The sequence below is a fragment of the Sorex fumeus genome, unplaced genomic scaffold (assembly GCF_029834395.1).
Source record: "Sorex fumeus unplaced genomic scaffold, SorFum_2.1 ptg000061l, whole genome shotgun sequence".
Lineage (NCBI taxonomy): Eukaryota > Metazoa > Chordata > Mammalia > Eulipotyphla > Soricidae > Sorex > Sorex fumeus.
Window position 1 is genome coordinate 35,740,828 of NW_026606118.1, and position 15,129 is coordinate 35,755,956.

Consider the following 15,129-nt stretch of genomic DNA (forward strand, 5'->3'; position numbering starts at 1 on the left):
ACACCACCTCCGCTTTGCTGATGACATTGTTTTAATAACACCAAACATCAGCCAAGCGGCACAAATGCTGGCCGACTTTGACCGTGAGTGTGGAAAGGTAGGACTACAGCTGAATCTTACGAAGACAATGTTTATGAGAAACAGCCTCATTCCTGATGCCCCATTCGCTCTCAATGGAACGACCATCTCCGAATGCAACAGCTATGTGTACCTAGGTCGAGAGGTCAACATGACAAATGACCTGGCACCCGAGCTGCGCAGGAGGAAGAGAGCGGCTTGGAACACCTTCAAGAACGTCAAAGAAATAGCTAAGAGGACGAAGAACCTCCGGCTCCGGGCACATCTCTTTGATTGCACTGTTCTTCCTACATTAACATATGCCTCAGAGACCTGGGACCTATGCAAACAGGATGAGAATGCTATTCAGGTCTCCCAAAGAGGAATTGAAAGAGCTCTGTTTGGAATATCATGTTTCACTCAAATGAGAGAAAGAATCTGGAGTTCCGACATCCGTCGACGATCAAGAATCAGGTATGCTGTCTCATTTGCCAAGGTGTCAAAAGTAAGATGGGCTGGTCATGTAATGAGATTTAAAGACGACCGCTGGACTAGAGCTGTTACTGACTGGATTCCACGGGATGTCAGACTTCTTCGTCAAGATCATGAACAATCGGTTTGAGGCTCTTCATGTTCCCAGAGCAAACAGATGCCATTGGGCTACACTAGCACGCGACAGGGACAAATGGAGACGTTACTGGCGCCTGCTCGAGCAAATCAACGACTAACGGGAAGTTAAGTGATAAGTGATCTTTAATAATTTTCTTGGAGTGCTCGTTTTGGCAACACACATACTGAAATTGGAATGACTCATAGAAGATTAGCATTGTCCCTGCATAAAGATGCCACACAAGTTCATAAAGCATTCCACATATTTAAAAAAATATCTTGGAGCTACCGTAATAGTACAGGGGGTAAGGTGCTTGCCTTGAGCACAACCAACCTGGGTTTTATCTTTGGCATCCCACATTGAGCCTGTCAGTATCTATCTACCTAAGAAGATCACTGACAGATCACTTACTCCTGACAACAGAGCCGGGAGTAAGCCCTGAGCATCTGCAGGTATACCCCATCAACCAAAAATAAATAAATAAATAAATTAGTTAAAATAAATCAAAATTACCTTTGGAAATTTAAGAGTCAGAAAATGAAGGCTTCTGTAGCATAAAGCAACAAAAACAAGTGTTAAGTAAATGGACAGGGAATGGAGTTCAAGCAATCCTCATTGAATTAATAACATGCCAATATTATACAAATATTATATATTTAGGGATTGTGTTGGGGTTTTCTTGTGTTTTTTTGATTTGTTTCTTTTTCAAGGACTGAAGGGCGCCCCCCTAAGCAAGTTCAAGGGACCCAGGGACCTTGATCTGCCATTCTGTGCTAGCGTGGGAATGCAATGTTCCTTGGCCACTGAGTGCACAGCCCACCAGAGTCACACCCTGTGATACTCCAGATTTTGTGCTTAATGTTATTTATGGTTATGGTGGGTAAAAAACTCTAATTTGGGGACTGTTCTGAGAACTGTAACATAACTAAAGAAAACTATATACTAATTAAGGATTTTGTCACCTTTTAATAGAAATGAACGTATGGTTACCTGTTTAAAACAATAGTTAGTTGTATGATGAGGATTTTTTCCTAGGGTAAGTGAAATGGGAAGATAGCCACACACTAGTGACTAGAGTGCAGTGGCCAGAACAATGCATTCTGTTGTGGGTCAAGGTCAAGAGGGAGCTTATTTTTAAAGCCTTGAGATGGCAAACACAAGGCATGCTCAGCTCACACTAGAAACCCTGGGCAGACACAAAACGCTGCCAATCCAATTGTTACATTCCTTTTCAATGATCTCAGATAAAGGTAAGGTAAAGGCCCTCCCGTTGATCGTCGATTTGCTCGAGCGGGCCCAGTAACGTCTCCATTGGAGACTTTGTTGTTACTGTGTCTGGCATATCGAATACTCTCGGTAGCTTGCCGGGCTCTCCGAGAGGGCGGAGGAATCGAACTCGGGTCGGCCATGTTGGCCGCTTGTAAGGCAAACGCCCTACCCGCTGTGCTATCGCTCCAGCCCTCTATCATCTCAAAACTTCTTTCCACACAGCCCAAGAAAATAGTTTTCCCACAATATAAAATGTGCAGTATCCCTTACCTTAACTGTTGGTTGTCGCCCTAAACAAACTTCTTTTTTGTAGAGAAGTAAATGTTCTACTTAAGGAACTCTAAGGAGACAGACAGACAGACAGACAGACAGATAGACAGACAGACAGGCAGGCTGACAGAGAAAGAAAAATATGTTCAAAAAAGATTATGGACTTCTCTATGGGCATATTCATCTCAAAGTACCATTTTAATATTAATATAGGTTAATACCCTAGGTTAATCTTTGGGTGTAAGGAGACTTCAGTGTGAATAAATGACATTCTGTGTTACACACCAATAATTTTTGAGGGGTTTTCTTTGCTGGGGGCTGAGGGAGTCACACCTGGTGGTGCTCAGGGCTACTCTTGATTCGATGTTCAAGGGTTTCTCCAAGGATCAAACCCTGGATGTCCTGCATATAAAACACTCATTTCATCCCATAAATTTGATTTCTGGTATTTTTTTTCTTTAAAGATAGACTTGATTATTTTGAGATTCTGAATATGAAAATCCAGGGTCCAGGAATTCATTCTGAGTAGCCCTGCCAAATTACTGTCAACCTGATATTCTTCCTCAGTGACTGTTTTTTAAACAGTCTTTTTGCATTTACACTTTTGTAAATGCAAACAAAAATCATCTTCTTACACATTTATATTTTATTATATTTTATTTTATTTGCTTTTTGGGTCACACCTGGCAATGCACAGGGGTTACTCCTGGCTCTGCACTCAGGAATTACTCCTGGTGGTGCTCAGCGGACCATATGGGATGCTCGTAATTGAACCCGGGTCGACCACGTGCAAGGCAAACGTCCTACCCGCTGTTCTATCTCTCCAGCCCCACTCATTTATATTTTAGTAAATTGGTGCTAAAATTTTGTCTTCTAATTGGATGGTGATATACTGGCTCTAATTCCAAAAACACCTAGCCAATTTTGGATTTCTTGCTTAATCTCATCTTTTTTTTCTCTAAACTATTTTTTTTTTATCCAAACATACATGGTGGGCAGATGTATTAAGAGCAAAGATCTTCCCACATAGAGTTATTCTAATACTATCTGGAAGTTATTAAATGCACATTAATGTGACTGAGGATAACTACAGTTAATTAACTAATTATGAAAAAACAATATGAGTCAGGAATGTTGAAATCACATGAGTATTAACAAATAAAATTATAACCCACAAATTGTTTTAAATGATGTTGGTATATTCAATCACAGAGAAACAAATAAGACATAGGCCTTAGAGATTATGGTAAAATTAATGAATAATTTTGCACAAAATTAAGAATCATTCACCAAGATATTGCCTGTGAAGCAGTGAGACATTTTGCTGACAGATAACAGACGAATTTTCTGATTATTAAACTATACAGTAGATCATAAGACTTTGTGATAAAACAACTACAATTTTAGAAAGGTCAACGGACTTCAATATTTATGATATGAATATTTTGTAAACTAAATATCGGAATGTAAGTTCTAAAAAGTATAATATTCTAAAAAAAGATAGTGGGATAGAATATTTCAACTGACTATTCCAATAAATTTAAGGTTATTGTATGTAATTTATCTTAACCTTGAGGAAAGTATGGTCAGACAAGTATGAAAATTATTTTCCCATTTAAACATTTTATATTTCTAGAGTCTTAGAGATAGTAATATATATGTTTAATTATATGTCATTTTTTTTCAAGTGTACTCTGAGCTATGCTGTTCTAAGTATCTCAAATATATCATTGGGTCTTATAACAACTATTTGAGGTGTTAACAAGTGTAGAAACTAAATCACAGAAATAGTATACTGTCTGTCCAACAGAATTCTGCCGCTGAGAGAGCTTGAACAAAATCTAGGCAGTCTCTCTCAAGAGCCCAATTATTAATTACAATGCTGTATTGTATTGTGCCAACTTGATTAGCTGCTATATCCATTATTTAGTCAACCCCATCTAGATGTTACAATAAAGATAGTTTTAAGATGTGATTAGTATTTAAATCAATAAATTCTTAATTTTGTTTCTCTTGAACCAAATCTGGCAGTGTTCAGGGAATATTTCCTGCCCTATGCTTAGAGGTTACTCCCAGCAGCATGGGGCAACCATATCATGCCAGAGACTGAACCTGGGGTTCCAACAAACAAATTATGCACTCATATCTTTGAGCTGGGCTGGAGCGATAACACAGCGGTAGGGCGTTTGCCTTGCGCACAGCCAGCCGGCCGAGCTGGGTTCAATTCCTCCACCCCTCTCCGAGAGCCCGGCAAGCTACTGAGAGTACCTCGCCTGGAAAGCAAAGCCTGGCAAGCTGCCCGTGATTATTCAATATGCCAAAAACAGTAACAAGTCTCAAAATGGAGATGTTACTGGGCCCGCTCGAGCAAATCGATGAACAACGGGAGGACAGCTATTCCTCTATGCCACATTAGTAAATTTTATTTATTTATTTATTTATTTAGGGAGGGGGGGTCCTAAATGGTATTTCCGGGACTTAAAGACTCTTTCTGGTGACTCTCAGCTCACTAGCATTGACAATGCAATACTAGAGGATGCTCTTAAGATGCTGCTCAGGCCGTATAGTGATGGGCACCTTCAGGACCATCCTGGAAGTTCAGAGGGCCTCAAAGTTCATAGCTGGTGGTACACACAAGCTCCAGAGTTATACCTAGCAATTGTTGGGGAATCATATGGCACCAAGAATCAAACTGGCATGCATCTAACCCCAGTATACAATCCCCTATAATAAACTTTTGGTAGTTTCTACTCAGAAGACCTTTCTGGCTTTTAATCTTTAATTCAGCTCATCATTTCTTTTTGATGGTTTAATATAAGGGGTTCAAGACTACAAAACCAACTCTTTCTTGGATTTCCAGGTTCTTGGGATGCTCCACAAGTTGCAAGCTCCAGATTTGCAAGCAGATATTCATGATCACATTACTCAGATGGACTTACAGCTTTCTTTTTTCTTTTTTCTTTCTTTCCGTTTAATTTCTTTCTCCTTTCTTTCTTTCTTTCTTTCTTTCTTTCTTTCTTTCTTTCTTTCTTTCTTTCTTTCTTTCCTCCTCCCTCCCACCCTCCCTTCCTCAGTTTCTCCCTCCCTCACTCTCTCCCTCCCTGCTTCCTTCCTTCACACCTCCCTCCCTCCTTCCTTCCCTCCCCTCCTTCCCTCCCTCCCTCCCTCCCTTCCTCCTTCCTTCCTTCCTTCCTTCCTTCCTTCCTTCCTTCCTTCTTTCTTTTCTTCTTCCTTTCTTTCTTTCTTCCTTTCTTCTTTCCAGTTGTGCTAGTAGTCTATATGGTGCCAGGGATAGAATTGAGGGCGATGCCAGGAGTGATCCCTCAAAACAAAGTCAGGAGTAAACCCAGGTATGGCTCCCAAAACAAAAATAAAGAACTGTGAAGTGGAGAAAGGAAAGCCTCTTTAAAAAAGAATGCTGGCGTTTCCAAATAAAGGGTGTTTCGAGGATCCTCCCAGGATGGGAGATGCATGTTGAAAGTAGACTATAGACTGAACATGATTGCCACTCAATGCCTCTTTTGCAGACCACAACACCCAAAAGGAGAGAGAGAACAAAGGGAATGCCCAGGCACAGAGGGAGGGTGGGATGGGGCAATGGGGTGGGAGGGACACTGGGAACCATGGTGATGGAAAATGGGCACTGGTATTTGATCATTGTATAATCGAAACCCGAGCTCAAAAATTTGTAAGTCTACAACTGTACCTCATTTTGTTTCACTAATAAAAATTTTTAAAAAATGGTGCTGGCAAAATTGGACAGTTATATGCAAAAAAAAAAATGGGCTCAGGTTCTACTTAACACCATGCACAAAAGTGAGATCAAAGCGATTTTAAAACCTTAATATCAGACCAGAATCCATAAGATACATTGAAGAAAAGGTCTGAAAAACCCTCTAAGACATTGAAGCTAAAGGTATCTTCAAGGACAAACCTCCACTGATCAAGCAAGTGGAAACAGAGATAAACAAATAGGGCTACCTTAAACTAAGAAGCTTCTGCACCTCAAAAGAAACAGTGACCAGAATATGAAGACAGTCTACAAGTCTACAAAAAGGGAAAGGATATTCATCTAATACCCCTCTCATAAGGGGTTAATATTAAGGATATACAAAGCACTGATTGAACTCTACAAGAAGAAAACATCCAATTTCATCAGAAAATGGGGCGATGAAATGGACAGAAATTTTCTCAAAGAAAAAATCCAAATGACCCAAAGGCACATGAAAAACTGCTTATCACGAATAAGTGATCTGGGAGATGCAGACCAAAACAACAATGAGATATCATCTCACATTACAGAGACTGGCACACATCCAGAAGAACAAAAGCAACCGGTGTTGGCATGGATTGTGGGGAGAAAGGAACTCTCCTTCATTGCTGGTGGGTATGCCAAATGGTCCAGGCTTTTTGGAAAGCAATGTGGACATTTCTCAAAAAACTAGAAATTAAGCTTCCATTTGACCCAGCAATACCACTTCTGGGAATATATCCCAGAGATGTCAAAAATTACAGTAGAAATGACATCTGCACTTGTATATTTATTGCAGCACTATTTGCAATAGCCAGAATCTGGAAAAAACCTGAGTGCCTGAAAACAGATGACTGGTAAAAGAAACTTTGGTACATCTACACAATAGAATACTATGCAGCTATTAGGAAAGATGAAACCATAAAATTTGCATATAAGTGGATCAACATGGAGAGTATCATGCTAAGTGAAATGAGTCAGAAAGAGGGAACAGACATAGACTGACTGCCCTCATTTTTGGAAAATAAAGTAACATAAAAGAAGAATACACCTAAGAATAGTAGAGATAAGGGCCAGAAGGATCACTCCATGGCCCAGAAACTATTCTCATGTGCCAGGGAAAAAGTCAGATGTGATGGAGAAGAGACCACTAAGTAAATGGCTGGAGGGATCATTCAGGATGGTAGATGCATGCTGAAAGTAGACTATACACCAAACATGATGGCCGCTTAGTACTTATATTGCAAACCATAACACCCAAAACGAGAGAGAGAGTAAGAGGGAATGTGTCTGCCCAGAGAGGGGCGGGTAAATCCAAGGGACCCAAGGGACCAGCCTTGGCAGCCGAAAACCTCCATACCCAACTGCTGCTATGCTTAAGGCCGCTCCCCACGCACTCGGACTGAGCCTCACACATGAGTGAACATATTCTTGGACTGTGCAGCTGCATTCACAGCTGCATGACACATCATAAGATACTCCTTACTCATTCTCTATAAGTACCACAACACAATTGATGAGGTCCAGATAGTAAGCAGTAAATTATGGAGGAAAAATATATATGCCCAGTAACATCTCCATTTTTTTTTTGAGACTTGTTGTTACTGTGTCTGGCATATTGAATACGTCATGGGTAGCTTGCCAGGCTTTGCTGTACAGGTGTGGATGAGATACTCTCGGTAGCTTGCTGGGCTCTTGGAGAGGGGTGGAGGAATCGAACCCAGCACGACCAGGCTGGCTGCACACAAGGCAAAGGCCCTACCGCTGTGCTATATAGCTCCAGTCCTATACATGCATATACACATATTTTCATATATATATATGCGAAATCTCAGGTCACTCAACCTTTAACAATATGTCAGTGATATCCTAAAGAATACCCATGACAAAATAGAACAATCTTCACACTGTTTCCTATGTAAATTCTTTTTTGTAAACATTTTCAGTGATTCTTCATAATGGACAATACAAATATTTCAGTTGTGCTTTGGGACAGGGATCAGGTCTTGAGATAGAAACATCCCAAATTTGGTGGTGGGAAGGGATAATGGTGGTGGTATTGGTGTTTGAATATTAAATGTAATCAAATATTGTGAACTGCCTTATAAAATAAAAAATTTAAAAAATATTTTAAAAGTAGATAAACTATGAATCCTAGACCTCTTTTATACATAATATGCAAATAGGAAAAGATACAGAAAATAGCATACAGAAAACCAGAGTCTTCATCTGTTTATTTGAAAAAACAATGCATGAATTTACCCTTTGCAAGATCGCAAAGCACTGTGTTAATATTAGGTCGGAATACTGAGTCTATGCTAAAAGCTTATAAAGTACTTCAAGAATTCTAATTAGTCCCAATAGTCATATCCTTCTTAAGCTGCCACAACCAAATCACCCATACACCAGTCTAAATTTTATCATTTATTAATGCATAGCTTTACAAGACAAATTATAACAAGGTCATTAAACAACTAGCCTACAGGGGTACTATTTAGGTTTGCCTAATAGATGACATAAGAGAGTACAGTAGGGAACATCCATAGTAGTTAATGGAAGATTAATATTTGGCAGCAGAATGAGCAATACTTTAAGCAATTTTAATCATTCCATCTTAACTAAAGTAAAATAGTTATATAATGAACAATGCAATGAGGATTTACAATGAGGTACAGATATACTATACTATTCTATACCACATATATGAAGTATAATTACTAGCTCTTAATTCTGTTCAGCATTTTTCACGTGGCAATTCACAATTTTGTTGTTGTTGTTGTTGTTGTTTTGGGGATCACAAGCAGTGATGCTCAAGGGTTACTCCTAGCTTTGTCCTCAGGAATTGCTACTAGTAGTGTTCGGGGGACCATACAGGATGCCAGGGATGGAACGCAGGTTGGCCACATGCAAGGCAAATGCCCTGCCCACTATACTATTGCTCTGATTCAGTAATTTCCAATTTTTGTGACTTTTGCAAACTTTCTCTACTATCTTCAAACCGTTGATACTTGTTTATCACAAAAGATCGAATAGAGTTCACATAGGAATAGAAGCCACCACCAGGTAGTAACTCCTTCCGCAGTCAGTACCTACCTTCATGTCCTCATTTCCCACTTATGTATGACAAGCTGACCTACCTCTTGCTTTGAACCAAACCTTCCCTGGCTCTTTGACATCTCTCTTATAATGATAACTTTTATAAGTCCATTTGACTTGGTTATTAACACAAATGGGTTCTTTTTTAAGGGGAGAGTGGATTATGGGACAAGATCCAGGGGTGCTTGGTGCTCTGTGTGCTCATGGTTTGCTCATGTGGTGCTCAGCATACTATGTCAGGGACTACAAACCTGGGACTCTTCCATATAAAACATGTGCTCCAAGCTGGTATTCTCAGTCCCTATAATGTTAAGTTTTTTGTCAAACATCAGTCTTTATATTTCTATGAAGTTACAAGTACATTTTATTTTTGTGTGTTAAGTCTTGAAATTGGTAGAATTTGACTGAAAACAGAATCCTCTACACAAAATGCGGAACGTTACACAAGTGAAGTTGAAGAGCCTAAGAGATTGAGATTTCCAGAACATTCTAGTCTTAGAGACTAGAGCATCACTCTGCCAGAACTTTTGCACTGTCTCGCCTGCCTGTGAAGTTCAGGCAAGCGAGCCCTCTCCCAGTTTCTCCCCTCTACTTTTACTGCTCCTCTCTCTCTCTTCCCTTAGTCTCTCCCATTTATCTTCTTTTTCACATATTTTTTATTGAGGTCATACCTGGCAATGCTCAGGAACTAACTGCTCCTAGCTGTGTGTTCAGGGTTCACTTCTGGCAGTGCTCAGAGGACCATATGGTGTGCTGCGGATCAAACCTAGGTGGGCCACATGCAAAGCAAATGTTCTACCCACTGTGCTATCACTTTGATCCTTTCCCATCTTTTCCCCCAGCTCACTCTCTCCCCTTCCAGTGCCTCCTTTCACCCATCCCTGATTTTATTTTATTCTTTTTCTCTCTTTCTCACCCTTCCTATTGGTTCTGGGTAGTTCTGTCTAATACAGGGCTCCACCATGTGATATTTACCTGCTCCTGATACCTGGAGCTGAAACATTATGAGGTCAGCACACCTGTAATTCTGAGCTGCAAACACACTCTTCAGAGAAATTCCTGCTTACCCTTTAGCTTATATCCCTTCATTACACACTTTAATTCTCCTTGATATTTAAACATACTGAATTTATAAACTTGAAAACATAGACTATGATGTTTTTCTTACAAAATTTTCAGTTATTTCATAAGTCACCTTACGTCACTACTCTTTCTTATTTCCTAATTAATCTATCCCTTATTTCATCTTTGGTGACTATCATTTTTACATTTCTGACATCAAAGAAATAAGTGAATGCAACTTCCAATAAAGGCAAGAATAATGGGCACTATAGAGACTGACAAAATTTTTAAAAAAAAATACTTCCTCAACAGGGAATGTATCTGTAAATTCATATATTATAAACACAATATAAACCATGATATGGTTCTAATGTTTATTATTAAGGTGGTCTGGAGTTGAGGCATCAAAGAACTGTAATTATTCAGGTTCTTCGGAAGAAACAAAATTAAGAAAAAAATCATTTTAGCAATGATCTATGAGCTCAGTTTATTTCATATTTTTTGTATTGGGGTCACATGGGAGATGCTCAGGGGCTATTAGCTCTGCACTCAAGAATTTCTCCTGACAGTGCTGGGAGAACCATCTGGGATGACAGGGATCAAACCTGGGTCAGCTGCATGCAAAGCAAATGCCCTACCCACTGTACTCTGGTCCCTAAGGGTTTATTTTAAGGAAAGTACAAAACTGGCAGCAAAAAAAGATAAATAACACAGTCACAAATAATTTTGGACATAGGCAAAATGCAGAGTAGGGAGAGATTGCAAGAGAGAAAATTTCTCCAGGGTTAAATATAGTTCAGAGAGACTCATGAGAGAAATTTTCAGGAGAAAATTTGAAGAAAGTGAAGATTTGTTAAGAAGAAAAGCAAAAAGGGAATAAAAGTGCCAGATTGGAAGAGGGACACCTCTTTTCAATTAGTAGGTCCCAAACGAATATAGCAAATAAATGCGGGTGAGGGCGGGGGTCAGGTTGGTTCACACTGATGCATCTTTTGTATCTATGCTCAGGAGAGATCCTTGGTGATGCTCAGGGTCCACTGGAGTCACAAGCAAGGGAAGCTTTTAGATCCTACACTGTTTCCCCACCCATGAGAACAAGCATTTAAAATTTAAGGCAGAAATCAGATTATTATGTGTTAAGGAACAAAGGAAACAATGGAATTAGTAAAGGAATTAGTAAACTAACTCTTCAGATGAAAAAAGAACTAAGCAAAACCTCTATATTCCTGCTTTCTTTCAATCTCAAATTAACCTGTCATTAAGCTTATTATTTTTCTTGCAGATGCCTCCTGTCTTATTCCTTCATTGACCTTCCTGTAGTGAATCTCTCCTATCTTAATTTGTCTCCTTGACCCCATTTATATTTCCTCCAGGTCATTTTTAGTTAATGATGAGATGGGAAAGATAAAGGCAGCAAGTTTTGTACGAGAGATTAAGTAAAACCTGTTATTAGACAGCGATATCCATACAAGGTATGCCATGTTTGAAACGTGAAATTAATGACCTTCAAACTCATTATTTTACATCCATAATATAAACATTTTATTTTCTATTTCTTTGAAGATAAAGTTATGGTTTTGTTAGGATATTTTGTGGTATCTGATCAATTTAAATTATTTTTTGCTTAAAGGTTATTAAAGTAAATGTTCTATTTTAGGCATGGCATCATGATTTACATTACTGTTAATGACAGTGCTTCCGGCACACAGTGGTCCAACACCACACTCTTCGCCTGAGTGAGTCTCCTCAACCCCCGCCCATTCTTTTCCCTTCCGTAGTTGACTTAGCTCTGTAGACCCATTCTAGGGTTTTGCTATCTTTGTGCATTGGTTAATCCCTTACTATGTTTCTTTATACACACACGAAAGGAGATCTTTCTGTAACTCTCCCTCTCTTATGACACTTGGCCTGGCACTCTCAAGATCTATCCACTTAGCAGCAACTTAAGAGCCGAAGAACAGATTACTATATAAAGAAATTAAAGCATCTCTTTATTTGGGATGGTGGGCCATATCCAACTGGGCTTACTCCTGGCTTGGGGGACTATACAGGGTGACAGGAGAATTGTACCTAGTAAAGGCACTTGCCTTATATGTAACTGAGTTGGGTTCATCCCTGGCACCAAATACGGCATCTAAGTGTTGCCAGGACTGCTCCCCTAGAACAGAGCCAGTTGTAAGTCTTGAACATTAGCAGGTGTGACCCCCAAACCAAAAAAAATATGAGAATAAAAACAAAGAAAAAAAGCTTTTATCCTTCCTTGATTTTTTTATCCCCTAATTAGGTAGTATATATGAATTTCCATTGTTTAAATGATTATATTGAAAATGATAATATATACATATAATTAAACTGGGACTATAATTAATCACTCAAACCTTCTTTGGGGAAATACTTACCAGTTTTAATAAATATTCTACATATTGGTGTTTTCATCTATCTTGATTTTATTACCCAAGATAATAGTTATTGAGTCATGGTATTGTTATTTTTCTATATAAGAAATATTTCTTTATATTGATCCACATGTTTACTAATTTCTTTGTTTACCATTTCTACTCAAGGAAATTTTTGCAACATTTTCTTTAAATTTCTAAAGATAACTTAACTCATCATAAATTTGAGAGGAGAAAATCCTCCAAATTTTATGTAAAAATATAAATCCCCTTCTAAACTAATTTATTCTAGATAGACACTCTCTGTTAGTTGTTTGAATAAAAACAAACATATCTTTGTAAGTTTTGGTGTGTGGTTTTTCAGGGCACACCCAGTAGTGTTCAGTGACTGCTCTTGACTGTGTACTGCAGCCATTACTGGAGGTGCTCTGGGACCATATGATGAACTGGAGACAGCTGCAAGCAAAATGAGTAGCTTAAACTCATACTCAGTATGTCCCGTTGTCTCTTAATAGCAATTTTAGACCTCTGAAGTTTGAGGGAGTAAAATTTTTGTGGGATTTTTTGCAATCTATCTTTCCTATTATATTGCCTTCAAGTTTCTCTCTATTTTTTAGTTTCCTCAGTTTTACTATAATATTTTAGGCTTAATTTGTTCTCATTTAGTCTGCTGTGAACTCATAGTATCTTTTAAGGATTCATGTCTTTCTCAACTCTGCAAAACTGTCATTTCAACACATATGATTTTCTCTCTTTTTTCTTAACCATCTCTTTCTAGGACTCCTATAAGATTGGTGCTATTCAATTTTCCTTATCTCTTAATTTCTACTTTCTGTTTTCTGATTCTTTATGTCTCAGTACTCTGTACTAGAGTATATGTTTTGAGCTTCGTTCCATGGTTCTTAGTTGTATTTTTTTTTCTATTTAGTGCACCCACTAACCTTTTTATTCTAGAAATTCTATTTATTCTTTTTTTCAGATGTACTATTTTTCATACTGTCCTATAGTTTTCTTATTATTTAAATTCCATATTGTGTGTTTTACTCATTTGAACAACCTTATTTTATTTGCTCTATAAATTTGTGGTGTTCTAATTCTCCCTATTGTTGTGTTTGTTAATTTTTTCTGGTGATAATCTAGTTCCCTTTATTTAGCATGGATAATGTTTCTCTAAAACATTTTCTTCACCTGTATATCCTAAGGGTCTCATACTACTGAACTGATTTTTATGCAAACTTATTTCCTTTAAGATTTCCAGTCTTTGTGAGAAGCATTACATTAAATACCAACCAACTTGAAATACAAGTTTGGGGTTTGAATTCTCACAAATTAACTTTTGCTTCAACTTTCTTGTGTTATTTTGATACTGGTAGGGAGATTTTCAAGACATTCTTTCTCTGAGAAACTTCCTGTGATTTAGATTTAGTTTGAAGGCTCTATACTTATTCAAAGGTCTTAGTTTGAATCCCCTCTTCTTTTGAATGTAAAGATTCCAAATTTTTCTGCGCTGAAAGATATTTAACTCTGAGCCTCTGGACTGCCAAGACCAAGAATACTTCAGAGCAGTACCAGAGGATCAAAGTAGTCTGCTTTTTAAATGCTCAATTGACTAACATATAACAAGCTTTAATAAGTGTTGCTTATTGGAGAATTTATGCTAATCTTTATTCTCCGTATTGTATTTCTTTGAGGCTACAGTAAATCTGAAAACAAATCCACTTCCCTAGTAGTAGAAACCAGTTTTATAGCTAAGTTTTATAGCTGTGTGTTTGTGTGTGTATACAAATGTGACTTGTGTCATAGTGTTAAGTACGTCACTATAGGCCTCAAAAAAGGAAGATATTCCTGTGATGTATTTCACATGGAAAAGAGGAATTTTCAGAGAGGCACAGGGAGCCTGCCCCAGTTGGAGTAGATAATGTGTGAAAATACTTAAGGATATATAGATTATCCGGAGAGATGTCAATAGGTCCACTCACCAAGAGCATAATCTGAACATGAGCAAACCTCCAAAGACTGGAACTAGCTAATGAAAATGCATTTTATTTCCATTTACTTGAAGAACTTCAAGTAAAAGAATAATATAATTTTATTTTATGCATAAAAATGTCAATCTGAAGAATTGATGCAATCAGACAAAAGAACTTTTCACTAATCCATATTCTTTACACTTTAAATCACCATATGGGAACATTTGTTGCCAAGGTGCTTGAGGGAGACATAGAGAAAGAGTACCAGGAGTAGAGACTTCATAGAAAACACGCATAAATCAAAACAAAGATTAAATTAATAGCCAAACAGAGTGTCTGAGGTACAAAATCACCAAAAGAGGTATCATGAAGTTGATCAAAACTGAACCAGAAGTCGGTATTCAAGTTTGGTAAGAAGTCAAGAAATTTATGTCAGGAAGATGAAGAATAACCAAAAAAAAAAAACCCAGAAGAGTTTGGTGCTGTAAATTATCATGTCCTCTGGCCACTAATAGTAAATCTTTTAGATATGTCAATTTCCACTCATTAATGTGGCAAGTGAATGTTGTCCATTGCTTATTCTTCTTATGCCCTTTCTGATTAGGTCTATTTGATCCATATGACTAAGAAGTCAATCTTAAACACTGT

The 15,129-nt window shown here is 38.1% G+C and overlaps 1 non-coding gene across 1 annotated transcript; it reads left to right on the plus strand.

Moving 5' to 3' along the window:
* Positions 1-827: 827 nt before the first annotated feature.
* LOC130034808 (U6 spliceosomal RNA) lies at positions 828-934 on the plus strand. The gene has a single exon (XR_008794157.1). It is a non-coding gene; the product is annotated as a U6 spliceosomal RNA (small nuclear RNA).
* The last annotated feature ends 14,195 nt before the right edge of the window (positions 935-15,129 follow it).